The sequence below is a fragment of the Vigna unguiculata genome, chromosome 10 (assembly GCF_004118075.2).
Source record: "Vigna unguiculata cultivar IT97K-499-35 chromosome 10, ASM411807v1, whole genome shotgun sequence".
Classification (NCBI taxonomy): Eukaryota; Viridiplantae; Streptophyta; class Magnoliopsida; order Fabales; family Fabaceae; genus Vigna; species Vigna unguiculata.
The window spans coordinates 17,297,483-17,318,115 of record NC_040288.1 but is presented as its reverse complement, the minus strand read 5'-3'; positions in this window follow the sequence as shown (position 1 = coordinate 17,318,115).

Sequence of the window (20,633 nt, the reverse complement as noted above, 5' to 3'; positions counted from 1 at the left end):
TTAAATTGGTCACTACCATTAACTACCAGGTTTTGGCTACCAAAATAATTGGTCTCTAATTAGGAAATTTGGATTCACACATTAACAATCGTATATTTAATATGTTTGTAAGAATTATTGTACATTTTTCCATGTTCATATATCACGTATCGTTCACGTACTGTATCCTATTATTTTGAAAATAAACATATCGACGTATCAGATACATGTCGTATCCAATACACATATTGTATTTGTGCATTATAGGTGGGGCATCTTTGGTTTTAGATCCATAACATTACCACCTCATGCATTATGATTTACTTGTAAGTATGTCTATTTTTAGTTTGGTCACGTTGCCTCTTCTATCCTGCCGAAGTAAGGGTAGTTCTTTTGAAATGTGTATCACTAATAACAATCTGATGTAATACGCTACCTTGATTTCATAGGATGGTACTGCAATAAGGTGCATTGTGTAACATCCCTAGGGAATATTACTTAAAAATAAATATTAAAATAAATAATTTCATTAAATAGCCATCACGATAAAAATCCCAACGCGGGAAAATTTTTATTTCATTAAGTTAGCGCGCCAAAACTCATAACCAATTCATAAAGTGTTACAAGTTCCCAAAATTTGCATTTAAAACATAAATTACAATTTAGTAAAACCCTAGCACTACTCCCATGCTAGCCCTCACTCCGCCATCTGAGCATCCTCAGCACCACCTGTATCAACATCTGCTCCCGTGTAACGAATTACACGATCATCGCCACACACAAACAGAAAGGGTGAGCTGAGAAAATAAAATAATAAGCATGTAATCACAGGATAGATCATTTACCCATCTTAATCATTATCTATAAATCTTGGCCAAGACCCTAACCCCAAGACTTAACAGTCTTCAAGCCATACAATTGGTTAGCCTTGGACTCGGGAATCTGATGCTCACACGAACCTGCCCGCTCGTGGTCCTGCCTCTACGAACCTCCCCGCTCGTAGTCCTGCTCTACGGACCTACCCGCCCGTAGTCCAACACATGTGATCCACTAGCCCCCGTACCTCCACGCACGTGGCATCTCTCAACGTGAGCACGGAACATACGAACTTCCCCGCTCGTATCCCCACGTGAGAGTAACTTGATATGAACCTCCCCGCTCATATCATCACATGTCACACCATCCATGAACCTACCCGCTCATGGCACAGCATCTCCCGATCCAAGCAAAGCATCATTGTCAGTTTAAAAATAGCACACCAAAATGCAAAGCACAACAGCGTTTCCGCCTGGCCCGGCCCTCACGCCGCCAGGCGAAATTGCTCTAGACCGCCTGGCGGTATTCACTCACCGCCAGGCGCCAGCGTCCTCCCAAACCCACTGTTTTCTTGTCACCGCCTGGCGGAGCTCACCGTGCCGCCAGGCGCCTCTCAGTGCAGACCCTCTCACGCTAAGGCTATCGCCTGGTGGCTATCAGTAGACCGCCAGGCGCCATACCAGAACAACATTTTTCTGGTTTATGACACTCCAGTTAATCCAGTTTACCATTTAAATCCCTTCCATAGATCGCATAAGAACCCCAATCTCAACCCTCACATAGGCGAGCCTACAAATATCATATGTAAACAAATACATGTACCTATAACTCCCATTCCAAACTCCCTATCATACCTACAATGCACCAATCTCTTCCAACATTACAATGTAAGCTCTCTTGTCTCCTGATAGAAACCCCTTAGAATATTTCCCATACCACATTCTCTACTCAAATTGATTTATCACAGTACCACACTCCCTGCTCAGTTAATTCATAATTCATTCTACACAATTCATAGGTATTACCTCAAATCTTGATCCATCTATCTCTTATTCCAGTTGCGACCCCAACAAGTGTGTTTATTCAACTCTGAGACTGGTCACTAAAATTCTTATTCTTACTATTCCAACTACACTCCTTCCAATCTTACATATCATGCTCATGCCTTCACACTTAATCCCATTTCATTAATCCTATACTACTGGCTATTTATCTCTTACAACTTTATCAATAATTGTTTAAAACATGACTCATCCCATTTCTACTCACTCCCCCCCCTCTTCTCTCTTTTAGGCACGCAAAAGACGTACCTGCACCCATCGTCGCCTGGCGGCAAGCAGCGCGCCGCCAGGCGGTACACCAGTGTTCTGCAGAATCACAAAATCCTCCATTCATATCACGTACTCAGTCCGTTTTTCCCATTTCCATCCCAACCAATTTCAGTCACCAAGAGACAACCATACCTGCATTACATACTAACTTTCTACTCTCAATTTGTTTCATAAAAGCGACCCTATTTTCACCCTCCTGTGCAACCCTAAATCATTTCACACATGATCATCCCTCGACCCTTACCATCCCACAATTTGATAATCCAATTTGATCCAAAAAGATGTCCAATAGGACCCATTCACACCAATCACAGAAAACATATACGTACTTACACTAATAGCAACAAACATCAACAAGGACCGCGAACGGAGTCGCGCCGCCTGGCAGGAATTCATCGCCGCCAGGCGATTCAAACCAAAACAAGAACAAAACTCATCACTGATGTGCCGCCTGGCGGTAGGGATTGAACTGCCAGGCGGTTTCTGGGAAAAACCCAGAAACTTCGATAAAACAGTGCGCAACTGACAGATTACATGCAATTTCGATCATGAGGCACAATGTAATTGATATAACTAAAAGAAAACACACAGAGCAACTCCCCTTACCTGGATTCCTTGCTAAATTCGAGTAGGTGCGCTTATCCCTTCACCAAAACCCCTCTAGCTTTGCTTTCCACTCCAACCTTTGCGTTTTTCAACCCCAATACCTTACTTTATCAGTCCCAATTCTCAGAAAAACCTCTGCTTATGTGTACCACGAACCCTAAATGTTATTTCCTCTCTTTTAACCCTTGCTCTCACTATCTCTCTCCCTTAATTGCTCATTTAGTGGCTTATACGAATTTTTAATTAAAAATGATACAAAGGTTAACCAGTTTGCTTAATTAACCCTCTGTTTTCCAGCCCTTAAGTTGCCTCCCTCTTGGCTGCTAGGTTTCTAACCCTTCCACATTCATGCACAAGAAAATTTGGCAAAAAGAAAAGTAAGTTAGTTCTCAACAAGGTTTGAACCCACACTCATGCACATACCAAACCAAGGCCAAACCACTCAACCAACACATGTTTCATGCTAAATCCTACAATTTTAAGAGTTTATCATGATCCATACGAGTTCAATATCTAATCACACAAAAACACATAATTTAAATAACATCCAAGTGGCACACATAGGACTCGAACCCAAGTCCTCACACACAATAAAGTACTCTCAACCACTTGAGCTAGTACCTTTCCATGTCATAGCTCCTCGCATTTATTGCTTTAAATATTCTCATTATCCGTCCTAATTAAATAATTAATTAAATAACTATTTAATTTTCCCGGATCTTACACATTGGCTTCCAAAAAGTGGATCAGGGATTCACTATTTTAGAAGCTTAGAAGTTGGAAAAAGCATCTACACAAAGTAAAATTTGATGGAGTTTGTAGAAAAACTCACTTTTCAAAATTAATTATAAAATGGGCTCTTTAGGTAGCATAGAAAATCTACAGCTATAAATGACTTGTATTCGATGGTATCTATGGCTACGAGCAAGAGCACAGATGCATACATCAACTATTCAGGACACATGAGTGTGGGTTGCTCCCCCATAGCCACTTTCTGCCACCACGATCGAGTCAAATATCATTTTTTGAAGCTTACATGGGTTGGCTGATGATTTATTTATTGTCAGCATGTCCTTGCGTTGAAACGGGATGTGGTTGTTGTTTTCTGCGCCGTATTTAATTTCGTTGGTATGCTTAGCATGCTGAAAATGAGGATCTCAATACGAAAGGGTCTCTCTTGTTCGGAATTAGCACCTTTGTGTTATTTATAAACTACTATGACTACATAAATCAGTTTACTTTTTATTTTCAGCAAAGGATATGGGAACATCATATTCTTGGAATTGTGTTCTTATTGTCAACAATTGATTATTGTGTGCACCGTGCAGCAATAAGTTGTCAAACCAATGTAAAGAAACTCGAACAATATTTCTTCCAATAGGTTGTTGGTTATTTTTGTTATTCTATTCCTAAATTGGAGTTATATATATATATATATATATATATATATATATATATATATATATATATATATAGAGAGAGAGAGAGAGAGAGAGAGAAATATATATGTGTCTACGATACTTTATTTATCGTAATAGTCAGAGAAAGATTAAGAGAAAATGACGGAAAACTAGAACTTTATATGTCTAGCCTCTAAATATGTTTGTTATTTGACATGAATGTTAGATTGGATTAGGTTGTTCTTTCAAACATGGTCCCAATAATAATTTAAGCATATACGTAAAAGAAATTTTTTAATGTGTACAAAAATCAAACTCGATTTTTTTTCTGAAAAATTATAGCAGTTTTTTTAAAACATGTCATTTGATTTGAGTAACTTTTTCTTACATTAATGAATAATGAAAAGAGACTACAAAACAACTAAAACATAAGCTATTAGATACGTGTTGTCGACAACTAAGTCTCTCTCGATAAATACTTTGTATATTAATTAAGACTTGTTGTATTTTATAATGAACACTACATGCACTATTTATAGGACCTTTAACTACTCTTCAACCACATACATTAAATATAACTACTATCACACCACAATTAATAGAGTTACCTAACTACTAAAAAAATCCTATTAATGAACTTCTTGTTTTAAATCCAGCTACCCAATTACTACCTACACATAATTAAATGAACTCCGTAATTATTACTGTGAAGCACTCCTATCTTTTGGATTTTCCCAACTACCCTCATTTAAGTTTACCCAAAAAAATCCTCCTATAAATAAAAATGCTTCTTCTATCTTTCATCCTTCTTCCCTTCATCCTGACTTAGCCATGTGTAGCCCACACCATGCTTGTCCCTTTAATTAATAGTCGGGTTCTTTACTATCTCCATAGCCAACTTGCTTCTCTCTTTGACTAACTTGATCTTCTCATTCTCCATGACCATTTTGCTCTCTACTTTGGCTGACTTCTTCTTAACCTTAGTCGACTTGTCACCAGTGCAGGGAAGGGAAACGACAACGGTTATTTCCATCAAAAAAAGGTTGCTCTTGATGCCTTGGTTATGAACCCAAGGCATATTTAATAGTTATTGCCTCAGTTTCCGCCTAACCGAGGCCTAATTGGATATTAGAAATTAAAAAATAGAAAACTGAATATACTTTCTGCCTAGGGTTTGGTCGAACCGAAGTAGAAAGCTAGATTTACTACCTTAAGTCTGGTCCAACCAAGGCATATCAACATTTAAAAAAAAAGAAAAATTCGAAATAACCTTCTGCCTCGATTTTGGTTACAACCGAGGCCTAAAGGTATTGTTTTTTTTTTTATTCTGGTTTTGTTTCATTCATATATAACACATTTAACCTACAAATTTTGAACCAGAAAACCAAAACCAGCCATAAACAAAAGCCAAATGCTATTCAAACAAAAATGTTGGAAAATACTTAAATACTATTCATATTAATGTAGCATTCATTACAGTATCATATGCTGCCATAAACAAAGATACTAAGTACTATTGTACATTTGTATAATGTACTTTGCCAGAGATATCCTTAAACATTTGATGGACTTGGCAGGGATTGATGTAGTAGTACTGAATCTCTGCACATAAGAAAATAATTTAAGTTAGTATATGAACTAAGACAAAATTGCAGATAAGTATTTGATATGGTGAAATTATTACTTTTTCTCAACTACTTGTGATACGAGCACGTACAACGGTTGATATTCATTGCATTACATAGTAATCGTACTCATATGAGCTGGTTTGTAAATTACACTACAATGAATGCACAATTATAAGTAATTGAGGAAGAAAAGAAATTGAATCATCATAGTATTGTAATGAGATAAAATCGTGTCTACTCATTGTTCCCTTATTAACCCAATTTAACAGAAAGGGAATGATTGATATCATTTCTTGAAAATAGGGACCTAATTGAGGCTTATAAAAATAGAGGGACCAAATCAATATTTTTGAATGAAAATTGGTTTTGCTATGTGTTCTAGTTATTTTCATTTTCATTAAGTTGTGTTATTTAATCAAATTTTAACTTTAATTTTTACAAACATAACAAGTTCAACTAGGTTTTTCCTTCTCGTAAATTTCTCTTTGATTAAATTCTCCTTACTTACTCTAGTGTTGTAACATTGCATTTTTCATATGATTTTGGTTCAATTTCTATTTTTGTTGGTGTGTCAACAAGCAGTAGTGAAAGATTGTTACTACTTCTCTACATACATTTTGATTTCATTTTTCTAACTCTTATACTTTTCTTATCTCTGCATTGATAATTTCGTTATGTTAAATAGTTTGTGTAATTAATTTTTCATTGATTACATTCTATTTATTTTCTTTATGCACTATATTGTGTCCTTGAATCAAATATTAACTTTAGTTCTTAAAACCGATTTTTCCATGTGTGTCCTTCTACAAATTTCCTCTTTCATTTGTTTTGGTTTAAATCTATGTCTGTAGGTTTGTCAAAAAGCAATACTAAACGAGTTTTACTGCTTTTGTATTGACACTTTAATTTGGTTTTCAACTCTTATACATTCTTTTCTCTACATTGATAATTATGTTCTGTTGCAATAGTTTGTGTAATTAATTTTTGGTTGATTACATAATTCTTCTATTTCTTTTCATTCTGCACTATTATGTTTCACTCAATTAGATTTTAACTTTAGTTTTACAAACTTCACTAGTTTTTCCAAGTGTGTAATTCTACTAATTTTCTCATCTATTAACATATGCTTACTTTGTCTACAGTACTAATGTTGCATTTTCATCTGTTTTGGTTTAATTATGCTTGTATAGGTTTGATAACAAGCATTTGTCACACATTATTATCGCCTTAATAGATTTGTTTGGGTTATATTTTTTTAACTCCTCTACTTTACTTTTCTCTACATTATAATTCTTATCTATTATAGTGTGTAATTAATTTTCATTGATTAGATTATTGTTCTAGTTATTTTCGTTCCGCACTATCTTGTGTTCTTCAATCAAATTTTAAGTTTGTCTTTTACAAACATAAAAACTTCCCTTATATGTTTCCTTCTACTAATGTTTTCCATTATTAACATCTCCTTACTTACTCTATTGTATTAACATTGCATTTTACTTTTGTTTTGCTTTAAATTTATTTATGCAGGTTTGTTAACAAGCAATAGTGATTGATTGTTATTGCCTCCGTACTTACCCTTTGCTCTTTTTTTCTAACTCTTCTATTTTTGTTTTATGTACATTGATAAATTCATTCAAATGCAATGGTTTTTGTAATTAAAGTTTCATTGATTAGATTATTGTTTCAGTTATTTTCATTCTACACTATTTTTACAATCTTAACCAGTTTTTCCATTAGATTCCTTCTACTAATTTTCTCTTCTATTAACATGTCCTTACTTAATATGGAGTATTAATGTTGCATTTTTATCTATTTATCTTTAATATTGTTTATGTATGTTTGTCAAGAAGCACTTGTCGCACAATATTGTTGCCTCTCTATATATAAGTTTTAGATTTATTTTCCTAACTCCTCTACTTTACTTTTCTCTACATTGATAATTCCAATCTATTATAATGTGTAATTAGTTTTCATTGATTAGATTATTGTTTTAGTTATTTTCATTTCATACTATCTTATGTTCTTTAATAAAAAATTGAAGTTTAGTTTTCACAAACATAGTCAGTTCTGCTACATGTTTCTTTATAATATATTTCTCTTTTATTAACATCTCTATACTTACTTTCGTTTAGTAACATTGCATTTATAGTCTATTTTGGTTTAATTTTATTTTTAAATGATTGTTAATAAACTATGGTGAAAGTTTGTTAATAAACAAGAGTGGGTACCAATGTTGCATTTTATCTGTCTTGGTTTCACTATATTTGTGTAGGTTTGTGAACAAGCACTTGTTAAATTTTATTGTTGCCTCTCTATACACGTTTTACACTCCTTCTACTAATTTTCTCTTTTATTAACTCTAATGTAGTAATGTTGCATTTTTCATCTTTTTGGTTTAATTTTATTTTTGCATGTTTGTCAACAAGAAGTGGTGAAAGATTGCTATTGTTTCTATACATATGTCTTGCTCTTTGTTTTCTAAGTCTTCTACTGTTCTTTTCTCTACATTCATATTTTCATTTTGTTGCAACAATTTGTGTAATCAATTATTCGTTGATGACATTATTGTTCCAGTTATTTTCATTCGGTACTATTTTACAAACTTAACCAAGTTTTCCATATGTTTCCTTCTACTAATTTTCTCTTCTATTGACATCTCCTAACTTACACTAGAGTACTAACGTTACATTTTAATCTGTTTTGGCTTAATTATGTTTGTGCAAGTTTGCTAAGAAGTAGTGGTCACACATTATTGTTGTCTCTCTACAAATGTTGTGGTTTTGTTTTTCTAACTCTTTTATTTATACTTTTGTACCTTTGGTTAAATTATGTCTTTGGTCCCCATTTGCTTTCAAAAATATTGATTGAGTCCTTCTATTTTTGTAAGTCTCAATTAGGTCCCAAATATCAAAAATTGGTATCAATCATGCCCTTGATATTAAATTATGTTAATAAAGGAACAATGAGTAGGCATGATTTTATCTCATTAAAAAATGACTAGCCAAATCAAATTATTAATGTGAATTATTGTTTTTTGATAATTAGCGTATATTAGAAATTACCTTCTCCTTTGGCTCTCAACTTATCAAACATCTCCAGTGTCTCATCAATTCTCTTAGCTTTGCACAACTAATTAACAATAATCCCAATGGTCACAACAGTGGGCTTTATCCCCATCTCTTCCATTTCTGCCATCAGTTTATTCATTCACTGAGTGTCCCTCTCCCTTCCCAACCCAACTAACAGAGCATTACAAGACGCAACTTTAACCGTAACTGCATCACCCAATCTGCAAAACCTGCCACGCCACACCATTCTTTCGTTGCCAGCACATCCTTGTTATCATTTAGGTTAGCTTAAACTCATCAAGGAAAACCCCATGCTCACACATCATGGTAACAAACCCCGCAAGTTGTTTATCAACAAAGCTTCTTTAATGGCGCTCTTTCTTCCCCAATACTCCAAAAACAACTTTAGCCGTTAAATCATCATGAGGAATCAGAACCCTTTTCAAGCATTTAGTCAAGTGCGACATCATGAATGCGACCCTATTTAAAATACCCCTTAAGCAATTCATTTCAAAGTCCAGAGCTTTTGCAAGAAGAGTCGAGCTCCTTGAACAAGAAGCAAACTGTCCACCATGGGAGATTGAAACCACAATATTTACTCATCTCAAAACCTTGAATTACAACAAAAATGCGATTCCATCTAACACATTCCCAGAGATGATCATATTCATTAAACACCTCAATCTTTTATTAGTATTCAATCCCCATTTCCGTTCAAAAAGAAATCCTAATTTTTAGTATACATTAATTATTAAAAAGCAATAATCCACATCAGTAATTTGATTTGCCTAATCACTGTTTAATTAGACAAAACCATGCGTATTCACTATTCCTTTAACGTCGTTTAACCAAATTTAACAGAAAGGGAATGATTGATAGCATTTTTTGAAAATAGGGACCTAATTGAGGTGTATAAAAAAAGAGGGACCTAATCACTATTTTTGAACGAAAATTGGGACCAAAGACATAATTTAACCTTATTATTTTCATTAATTAGATTATTGTTCTAGTGATTTTCATTTTGCTCTATTTTGTGTCATTTAATCATATTTTAACTTTAATTTTTACTTACATATCCAATTTTGCTACATGTTCTCTTTTGTTAATATCTTCTTACCCACTCTAGTGTACTAACATTTTAATTTCATCTGTTTTGGTTAAATTCCATTCTTACAGATTTGTCAACAAGTAGTAGTGGTAAATTGTTACTACTTTTCTATCAACATTTCAATTTTGTTTTTCTAACTCTTATACATTTCTTTTCTTTACATTGATAATTATGTTAACTTACAATAATTTGTGTAATTATTTATCATTGATTACATTATTGTTCTATTTATTTTCATTATGAACTATTTTGTTTCATTCAATTAGATTTCAACTTTAGTTTTTACAAAGTTAACTAGTTTTTCTATTGGTTTTCTTCTACTAATCTTCTTTGTTATTTACATCTCCTTACTTCAGTGTACTATTATTTGATTTTCATATGTTCTGTTTTAATACTGTTTTAATACTATTATTTGAGTTATGTAAGTATCGATGGATTTACCGATGGAAAAATCCGTCTGTAATTCAAAATTGGGCCAGAAATTTCTCGCTTCTTTTACCGACGGAAAAATTTGTCGGTAAAAAAAATTTAAATTACTGACAGATTTTACCGACGAATTTTTCTGTCGATAAATGAAATTTGTGTTGGCGACGGAAAAATATATCTATCAGTAAAATTCCGTTGGTAATTTCAATTTTTTTGTAGTGATTATTCATGCCTCTCTATAGACGTTTTGGTTTGTTTTTCTATCTCCTATTTTCTACCATTATGTCTATTTTGATAATTTTTTTCTATTATAGTTTGTGTTTAATTTTCATTCATTAGATTTTGGTTTTTGTAATTTTCATTTTGCATTATGTTTGTTTATTTAATCAGATTTGAAGTTTAATTTTTACAAACATAACTAGTTTTGCTATGTGTTCTCTTTTATCAATATCTTCTTACCGACTCTAGTGTACTAACATTTGATTTTCATCTGTTTATGTTTAATTCCATTTCTATAGGTTTGTCAACAAGTAGTAGTGAAAGATTGTTAATACTTTTGTATCAATATTTCAATTTCATTTTTCTAACTCTTATGCATTTCTTTTCTCTACATTGATAATTATGTTATGTTACAATAGTTTGTGTAATTAATGTTTCATTTATTGCATTATTGTTCTATTTATTTTCATTATGCACTATTTTCACTAGTGCATAATGAGTTTTTTACAGCGCCCTATATGCCTCGGTTCACCTGCAAACGAGGCATATGAAGACGCGGTGACACTTTTGTAATTTTTTTAAACTTTTATGCCTCACTTGTACTTAGAACCGAGGCATAAACCCCCTAAAATTTTTATTTTTCCCGCTACATTGATATTTTTAAATTGGTGGCAGACTTTTATGCCTCGGGTCAATTCTAACCGAGGCAGATAGATGTTTATGCCTCGGGTCTATTTTAACCGAGGCATATTTGATTGCTTTTCGAGTGGAATACGCCTCGGGTCACATCTAACCGAGGCAGATAGATGTTTATGCCTCGGTTTAAAATCAACCGACGCAATAAGCCTTCTTAGGGTTTAAAATAAATCATGCCACTGTTCATCTTCTTCGCGTGGAGCAGTAGCCATTTTTCTCTCTTCCATTTCCGAACGTCATTATTGCAGATCGCAAAGGTTCCTTCTTCCACGTAGCAGCAGTTTCGTCTCTCCACCACCGGTTCGTCGTTGAACGAGCCTCCTCCGTCGCGCGGGCCTCCTCCGATGTTGTCGTCGCAGAGGTTGTGAAACCGCCTCCATGTCGTCATTCAATCTCGCTTATAGGTGTATGCTTCTCCTTTTTCAAATCGTAAAACTCTTTTATGGGTTTCGGACGTCGATGTGTGTGTCGAAATCGTTATTTGGCTCACGATGGTTAGTCATGGGATGTTTCCGTTCAGATATGATGGTGAAGAGAGGTTGTTCTGCGTCGCCGACGAGATGAATGAAGGCGTCGTGAAGCTGTTCCAACATGATGCAGTGGTCGAAGATGGTGGTCACAACACACTAGCGGCATTTAGGGTTTGAATGGTGGCTAGGGTTTCTGATTTGGGAGAAGGTGAATATGATGATGTGGCACACTATGATTGGTGTAGTTGTGTGTACAAGGATCACGGCTACTTGTGATGCTGTTATTGGGTCAGAAAATACTTTTTTTTTTCAAATTTGCGATGCACATTAGGCCTCAGTTCCCTCTAGAAGCGAGGCAGTAACCTTCGCATATGCCTCGGTTCATTACCGAGGCATAAACATATCTTTTTTTACCTCGCCAGCATATGCCTCGGGTGTAAAACCGAAGCCAAAAAGTCAAAATAGTCGCGGCATAATCTTTTTCCTGCACTAGTGTTTATTTCATTCAATTAGATTTCAACTTTAGTTTTTACAAATTTAACTAGTTTTTCTATTGGTTTCCTTGTACTAATCTTCTTTGTTATTCACATCTCCTTACTTCAGTGTACTAATATTTCATTTTCATTTGTTTTGTTGTAATATTGTTTGTGCATGTTTGTCAAGAGGCAATTGTCACACATTATTCATGTCTCTCTATAGATGTTTGAGTTTTGTTTTTCTAACTCCTATATACTACATTTATGCCTATATTGATAATTTTTCTATTATAGTGTGGGTTTAATTTTCATTGATTAGATTATGGTTCTGGTAATTTTCATTTTGCATTATGTTGTGTTATTTAATCATATTTGAAGTTTAATTTTTACAAACATAACCAGTTTTCCTAGGTTTTTGCATAATGTAATGTTGCACTTTTTGTGTCTTAGTTTAACTCTGTTTGTGTTAGTTTGTGAACAAGCACTTGTCACATAGTATCGTTGCATCTCTATACATGTTTTAGACTCCTTCTACTCATTTTCACTTTTATTAACATCTCCTTAATAACTCTAATGTATTCATTTTGAATTTTTCATCTTTATTAGTTTAATTTTAGTTTTTGAATGTTTGTTAACGAGATGTGGTGAAAGATTGTTACTATCTCTGTATATATCCCTTGCTTTTATTTTATTTTTAGCGCTAAATAATTCCTTTCACATTTTTTTTCGCTAAGCGGTAGGAAACATAGAAACCCTAGAATTTCTTTGAGAAATTAGAAGGGGAGAAGGGTGATAGTTAAGATGCCATAAATTCAAAGTAAATGGCACTTGAATAGCCATTAACTATTGTGCAGCGATTTTCATTTTTTATTTAATTATTTTTTTAGACTGAAAAATGAGAGAAAAAGGAGTCTAGTGAAGGCAAAAATAGGGACATACTTGTGACATACTTAAGAGTGCAATTGGAGTAGGAAATCCAAGTAAGGAGAGCTGGACCTACATGTTTTGTATGATCTATATGTGTTTAGTGATGTCTGGAACCCTATGTGTCCTTTCCATCAAATTTTGTATGATTGAATCATGTTTCTAGGTTTCTGTCGAGAAATTGTGTGGTGGTGTTCTTGCCCCGCTAGACGACTCATACAGTGTATGCTTATTTTCTGGGTTCTGCCTAGGAACTGCCTTGGGGCTATTATGATCCACCAGGCGACGTGAGTTCTGTTATTGGTTTCTATGTTTGGTTAAGTTTTGTGGCATTTTGGGGTTTTCTGTACACTTTTTTATATTTGTTTTATCGTCTATTATTACAAATTGTTGAAATTACCATTGTTTTGTTATACCTTAACAAATATTACAATACTATCCACACAATAAATTCATTCAAAATATTTTATAAAAAATGATAAAATATAAATCACTATAATTGCACACATCAAGAATCAAACCCTTAACCAGAAACCCATGACTAAGGCTCTAACAAACTATATTATACGTCACTTTTATAGAATTATTTTTTTATTAATTTAAACAATACCTTCCATGTCTAACCTACCTTTCTTGCTTTTTTTAATTATTTTTCTGGCTCTTACACAAGGCAAACAAGAGTTTGAAGAGGGATACTCCCCAACACCAATGTCTTGATCTTTCACTAGACCAAACAGGCTGGCTTGGCTCGACCTTTGGCATAGGCTAGATTGACTCAAGCTTTGGCCCGAGCCGAATTGTCTTTACCTTCTACCCCAGTCAACTTAGCTCGACCATCGACCCAGGCTTACTCCACTTGACCTTCGGCCCAAGTCGACTTAGCTCGACCTTCGACATGTGTTGATAGGACTTGACCTTTGACATGGACCGACTCGACTTGACCATAAGCCATGGTCGACTCTGCTCAACCATAGGTCAGCACCGACTCAGCTCGACCTTGGGCCTCGGCCATCTCGACTAGACCTTCATCCCGGGCCACTTGGCTTGACCATTGGTCTAGTTGACTCGGCTCGACCATCGCTTCAGGCCGACTTGACTAGACTTTAGTTCGAGCTAACTCGACTTGATCATCAGCACATGGCGACTCGGGTCGACCATCGGCTTGGGCTGACTTTGCTCCACCATTTCCATGTGCTAATACGACTCGACTTTCACCATGGGCTAACTCGGCTCAACCATTAGCTTGGGAAGACTTAACTCGACCTTTGGCTTGAGTCTATTCTACTCGACCTTTGGCTCGAGCCTATTCTACTCGATCTTCGGCTCGAGTTGTCTCGGCTCGTCCTGATGAGTGCATATTTTTGCCCTCATTCAGTGTTTAATTCTTGGTATTTAATTGAATTTGTATGCTTAAAGAGTGATTAAATTGACAATTTTGATAATTAGGCTATTGAGCTTGTGTGATAAAAATGTCTTAAAAAGTGATGTTTAGTTGCATAAATTATTTTTTGGATATTTTAACATTTGTTGATGCAACTGAAGTTAAGATTAAGCTCATTCAAGGTGGGAAAATAAATTGATTGAAGTTATAGAACACCCTTAAATAAGGCTGAAATTAGCAAGTTCTGGAAAAATCACTTCTGCACACTAGTTTTACTTATACACTCACCTCTTTCTAAATGGGTCTCACCAAAAACCTATTTTGCACCCCCTAATATGTCTATTTACACCCATCCTACCACTTAAACCCAACTCACTCAGATCATGCCATGTTGCAATCCCTAATTTTCAAATCAGGCCAACCATATGCTAACATGTGTGATTATCCTTGCAAACACATCTGCACCAATTATACATTGCCACGTCATCATCTTCATCTCTTCCATGAGAAACCCTAATTTCAGTGACCATGACCACCCTCCACCGTAGTCGCCACTCTCGTTGGAGCAATCACAGCAACACCGCGCCATCCCGTGCCTGTCCGCGCAAAAGTTGCAGGTTTCAACCTCCATCTTCTTTATCTCTGCACCGCGTCGGAGTTCACTATGGAAAGCGCCATTGTAGCAGCAGCACCATTTCTGCAACTTCATGTTGCCATCGCCACCATGAACAAGAGCGTAAAACGCCACTTCGAGAATCACCACCGCGCCTGCAGCACCGCAACAGCACCAGAACCTCCATGCCTGAGCCAGATCGAAGCAGAACGCAATTGCAGCGCCAGTCCACGAGTCCCTCCAGCCGCAACACCTGCATCCAACAAGAGCGAAAACCACCGCACTTGTGCCAGCCACAAACCCGCACCAGATTGAAGAAGAAGAAGATAACACCTCGTCTTTGCATCACACTACAACATTCACTCACCTCGCTGGAGAATAAAACGAAAGTGCAGCCATGGCAACCACGAGCCAGCACCGACAACAGAGGAGCAGCCATCATTGCATCTCCAATATGCAGAAACCCTAATTTTGGAGAGAGAAAGTGCACTGCCATGTGTCAGCTTCTCATTACACAGTCAAACAATAGGGGTTTAACTACAAATATTGATATTTTTGGATGTCTCTGCAAATTTGGACTAAATGATTAAAAATGGCTTATTGAGAAAATTAATTCAAATATTATTTGGTGATAATTTATCAGATATCTGTAAATAATTAATTTATTTAATTATATCATAAATTATTAACCAAACTATATTTGTCAATTAGTTTAGATCTCTCCAAATATCTTTGAATATTTATCTCTATCTGTATGTTAAAAGATATTTGAGAGGTTTTAGCAACCGAAAAACCTAGTCCAATTCCTATATAAAGAGACCAAGGGAGAAGTAGAAAAAAAAAGTTCGGGACTTCGGAGTTTGGAACCCTTAGGGGGGCCTAATTTCGTTTCCTTTCTCTCTCTCCATTCTTCTATTTTAAATCCTTTGAATCACATAAAAAGTAATGATTTTAAATCTATATGCATGTTGATCATATGAGTATAAGGGTTTTAAAATCTAATTAAGACTTTACTTTGATTTTATTTAGAAACTTTCATGTGATTAAATGAGTTTTACCAATAATTCAGACTTTACTTTGATTAAAGGTATTTACTCTAATGAAAATTAATTGAGACTTTACTTTGATTAATTAAGCTTTTTATTTGGTAAGGAGATAAAAGAATAGACATGATTAGGCATAGTAAAATTTGATTGAGACTGTACTTTGGTTGAATTTACTGTGGATAATCTAAAAGTTCTCACTTTTAATTGAGACTGTACTTTGGTTAAAAGTGAGAAAGCCAACAAATTAATTGAGACTTTACATTGATAAATTTGTAAATCTACAACAATAATTAATTGAGCAATAATCTTTAGATAACCGATGATGAATCTATTTTGAAAAAGCAATGGAATCAATCTATTTTTCTTTACTATTATTTCTATCTTATTTTATCTTTTTATCTTAATCCTCTCATATTCTTATTATTTTATTTGACTAACCGTTTTGTATAGATTTTATAAGAACTAACTTGTTAAAAATCAATTCCGTGTTCGTTGGGAGACGACTTTGGGTTACTTTACCCTTTCTATTTTGTTGACTATTTTCTTAACAATACTAAAGTTGTTATAGATAAGTAGTATTAATTTGATCGCGTCAACGACAACATTATCAAATTTGGCGACTGTTTTCTGATCTACTCTGGCGAGATTGAGGCTGACGGCTGTGTGGTGCAGATTTCGGCGAGGTTGGTGACTGTTTTCTGATCTACTCCAGCGAGCAATTGCTTTGCACGCGTGGATCTGTGTGCTTTATGACGTAGGTGCAGTGAAGGATGCCATGGTTGAAGGATGCCATGGTTGCTGGTGCCGCGACTGATTCATGTTTTTCAGCGAAGTGCTGCAATGAAGGTGATGGAATCTGGTGCGTGTTGGTGTTTCTTCTCGTTTCACGGCTGCGCAATGTTGAGGTGCAGGTGCAGCAATGGGATTCGTGTTCGCTGTTGCAGAAGATGGAGAGTGTTGCTGCCATGGACGCGATCTGTGTTGATGAATGCAGTGCAGATGCGGTGCTGGTCCATGTGCGTGAAGCTGCCATGGTTGGTGCGCGTCTCCTCTCCTATGGCTCGCGGTGGTGTTGTTGACAAAGATGAAGGTTGAAGAAGGTGCTGGACTACTGCTGTGTGATGATAAACGAGGGTGTTGCAGTAATGGTGGTGCAGATCTTCTCGAAGGTGGAACGGTGATGAAGATGGTGGTACTGCCATGGATGTGTGAAGGTGCAGGTCTGTTCCGGCGAGAGTGGCGGCTGCCGCGGCTGACCTGATGGAGGCTGCTAGGGTTTCCATGAGAAGAAGCTAGGGTTGAAGATGATGATGTGGCGTGCTCTGATTGGTTCATATGCATGTGTAAGGATTAATGCCACGTGGAATGTTTTAATTGAACAAATTTAAAAGTTAGGGATTGCCACATGGCATGATCTGAGTGAGTTGGGTTTAAGTGGTAGGAGGGGTGTAAATAGACATGTTAGGGGGTGCAGAAGAGGTTTTTGGTGAGAACCATTTAGAAAGAGGGGAGTGTATGAGTAAAAACTAGGGTGCAGAAGTGATTTTTCCAAACTTTGCTAATTTCAACCTTATTTAAAGGTGTTCTGTAACTTCAATCAATTTATTTTCCCACCTTCAAAGAGCTTAATCTTAACTTCAACTGCATCAAAAAATGTTAAAATATCCAAAAATAATTTATGCAGCTAAAAATCACTTTTTAAGACATTTATCACACAAGCTCAAATAGCCTAATTATTAGAACTGTCAATTAAATCACTCTTTAAGCATACAAATTCAATGAAATACCCAGAATTAAACACTGAATGAGGGCAAAAATACGCACTCATCACGTCCTTTGACACGAGCTGAGTCAACTCAACCATCAACAATGGATGACTCAGTTTGACCTTGGACGCAGACCAGACCGACTTGGCTCGATCTTTTGTCCAAGTCAACTTGGCTCAACATTCGACCTGGTCAACTTGGTTTGACCTTTGTGAGTGTAGTGATAGTGGAGTGAAAAATAGTGAAATTTTAACTTTCCTGTATTATAACCTTGTGTTTGGATGGAGCATTTCAACAATGCTAAGAAATTGAAATGCATTGTATTTGAATTGCTTGCAATTAAATTCCCTTCATTGTCTAAATAACTTGTTTGGATAAAGAAATTAAAATACCTTACATTTCAATTTATTGTTTGGATAAAACAACTGAATTTCATGTGAGATAAAATTTCATTTAAAAATATTTATTTTAGGCGTAATTATGTTTTGAGTTCATGATAATTTTGGAAACGAGCTCGACTACCCAAATGGGTTGCGCCGATACGACGACTCAGCCGAGCCGGGAAACTCAAACGGGCTAGTTTGGGTTGGCTCGACGATCTAGACAAGCCTGATAAGCCTATCGTTGTCGTTAGGCGATCAAATTACCACTACTTTAGCAACTTCAGTATTGCCAGTTAGTAGTGAACAAAATAGTTAGGGTTAAGATAACCCTGAGTCGTCTCACAACGAATACGGAATTGATCTCAAATATTTGATTCTTAAAAATGCAATTAAAACTAGCAACTATAAAAATAGGGGGATTTTGATGTGCAAAGAAAATGACACGGAAGATTGTAAATACAGTAATAGTAAATAGGTCAATTCCACTGCTTTTTCTAAATAAGATTCTTCATTGGTTATCTAGAGATTATTGTTAAATTAATTATTGTTGTTGATTTACAAATCAATCAATGTAAAAACTCAATTCATTTGTTGGCATCCTCACTTTTAATCAAAGTACAGTCTCAATTAAAAGTGAGAATTGTTAGATTGTCCATAGTAAATTCAATCAAAGTACAGTCTCAATTAATTTTACTATGCCTAATCATGTCTATTCCTTTGTTTCTTCACCAAATAGAAAACTTAATTAATTAAAGTAAAGTCTTGACTAATTTTAGATAAAGTAATTACCACTAATCAAAGTAAAGTCTCAATTATTGGCAAAAACTTATTTAATCAAATGAAAGTTTATAAATAAAATCAAAGTAAAGTCTCAATTTAATTTAAAAACCTTTTAACTCATACGATTAGCATGCATGTAGATTTAAAATCATTATTTTCTATTCGATTAAGAAGTAAAGGACATAGATAAACAAAAACCACAACAATAATCAAAATAACAAACACATAAATTCATCTAACCTCAGAATCCAGTTAAGAAATTACAGTGGAATCAACCCTAAAAGCTTAGCCCTCCATGGCTTTGATGGAATACATGATGATATGAAGGAAAGAAAATAAAAGAAAGAATGAGAGATGTGGTGGAGACGGTATCTGCCAAAACCAGAGAGTTCTAAGTGTCTAAGTTGTGTCGTCCCGCTTTTACTCCCTTAAGTCTCTTTATATAGACTTCCACTAGACTTTGGGCTTTATCTATCAGTTGCTAAGATCTTTTATTTTTATTTAATTAATTAGCAACTTAATTCCTGTCCAATTTCCAATTCTACCCCTCTTATTTAACCATTTTTGCAGTTTTAACCAGAGTTGACTGCTGACTTTGACCAGTTGACCAGTTTGATTGTCCAATAGCAGCCTGACACGTGGCGTAGAGTGCACTTTCTCTCTCCATACTGGAGTTTGCTGCGTTTAGGGTTTCATGGAGGCTTGTGGATGACGGCGCGGCTGCTTCTCCTTCTCCGGCGACGATGGCGCGGTGGTGGAGGTTTGTGGACGCTGCCGTTCAGGTTTTGCTCCTCGTTGCTGCTGCGTCAATGGATGACTGTCGTGCTGCCGCTGCTGGTGCGTGAAGCTCGCGCTCACGGCTGTGCAAGGTGCCTCGCGTTGGTGGTTCGTTGTTGTCTGCTCCGACGAAACTCCCGCTGTTGCGTTTTGAATTCACCAAGGTTCACGATCTGGCTGATGTTGAGCGTGGAGTGCGATGGTGGCTCGCGGTGGTCGGAAAAACTGCTGGAACGGAGGTTGCAGGCTGCGGCTTCCATGGTGGCCTGAAGTGGTGCACAGGTTCCCATTGGCGGTGTGCGACGGATCTGTTGGAGGCGAGAAGGATTGTGAAACGTGAAGGATGCGCTACGGAGAAGATGGTCGCGATGGAGGTGGCGCGTCGCGGTGGCTGCCGGCGTTGCAGGTGGTGCTGCAGAATCGTGGTAATGGCGCGTCGCGGTGGTGTTGATGATGGCTGCCGGTTTCCGCAAGGTGCAGGCGCGCGTCGTGATTTAATGGAGGAAGATGGTGGCGTCGCCGCTGTTGCAGATTGGTGGTGGCCGACGAGGAGATGGCGGCGGCGGCTGTCATGGTGATGGAAGGAGAGGAGAAAATTAGGGTTAGGGTTTCATTTTGGGAGATGGTGACGTGGCAGAATTTGATTGGTCAATTAGATGAGTGGAGGATTATGACACGTGTTATCTTATGGTTGGCCTGATTTAAAAGGTGGGGATTGCCACATGGCATAATCTGGTTGA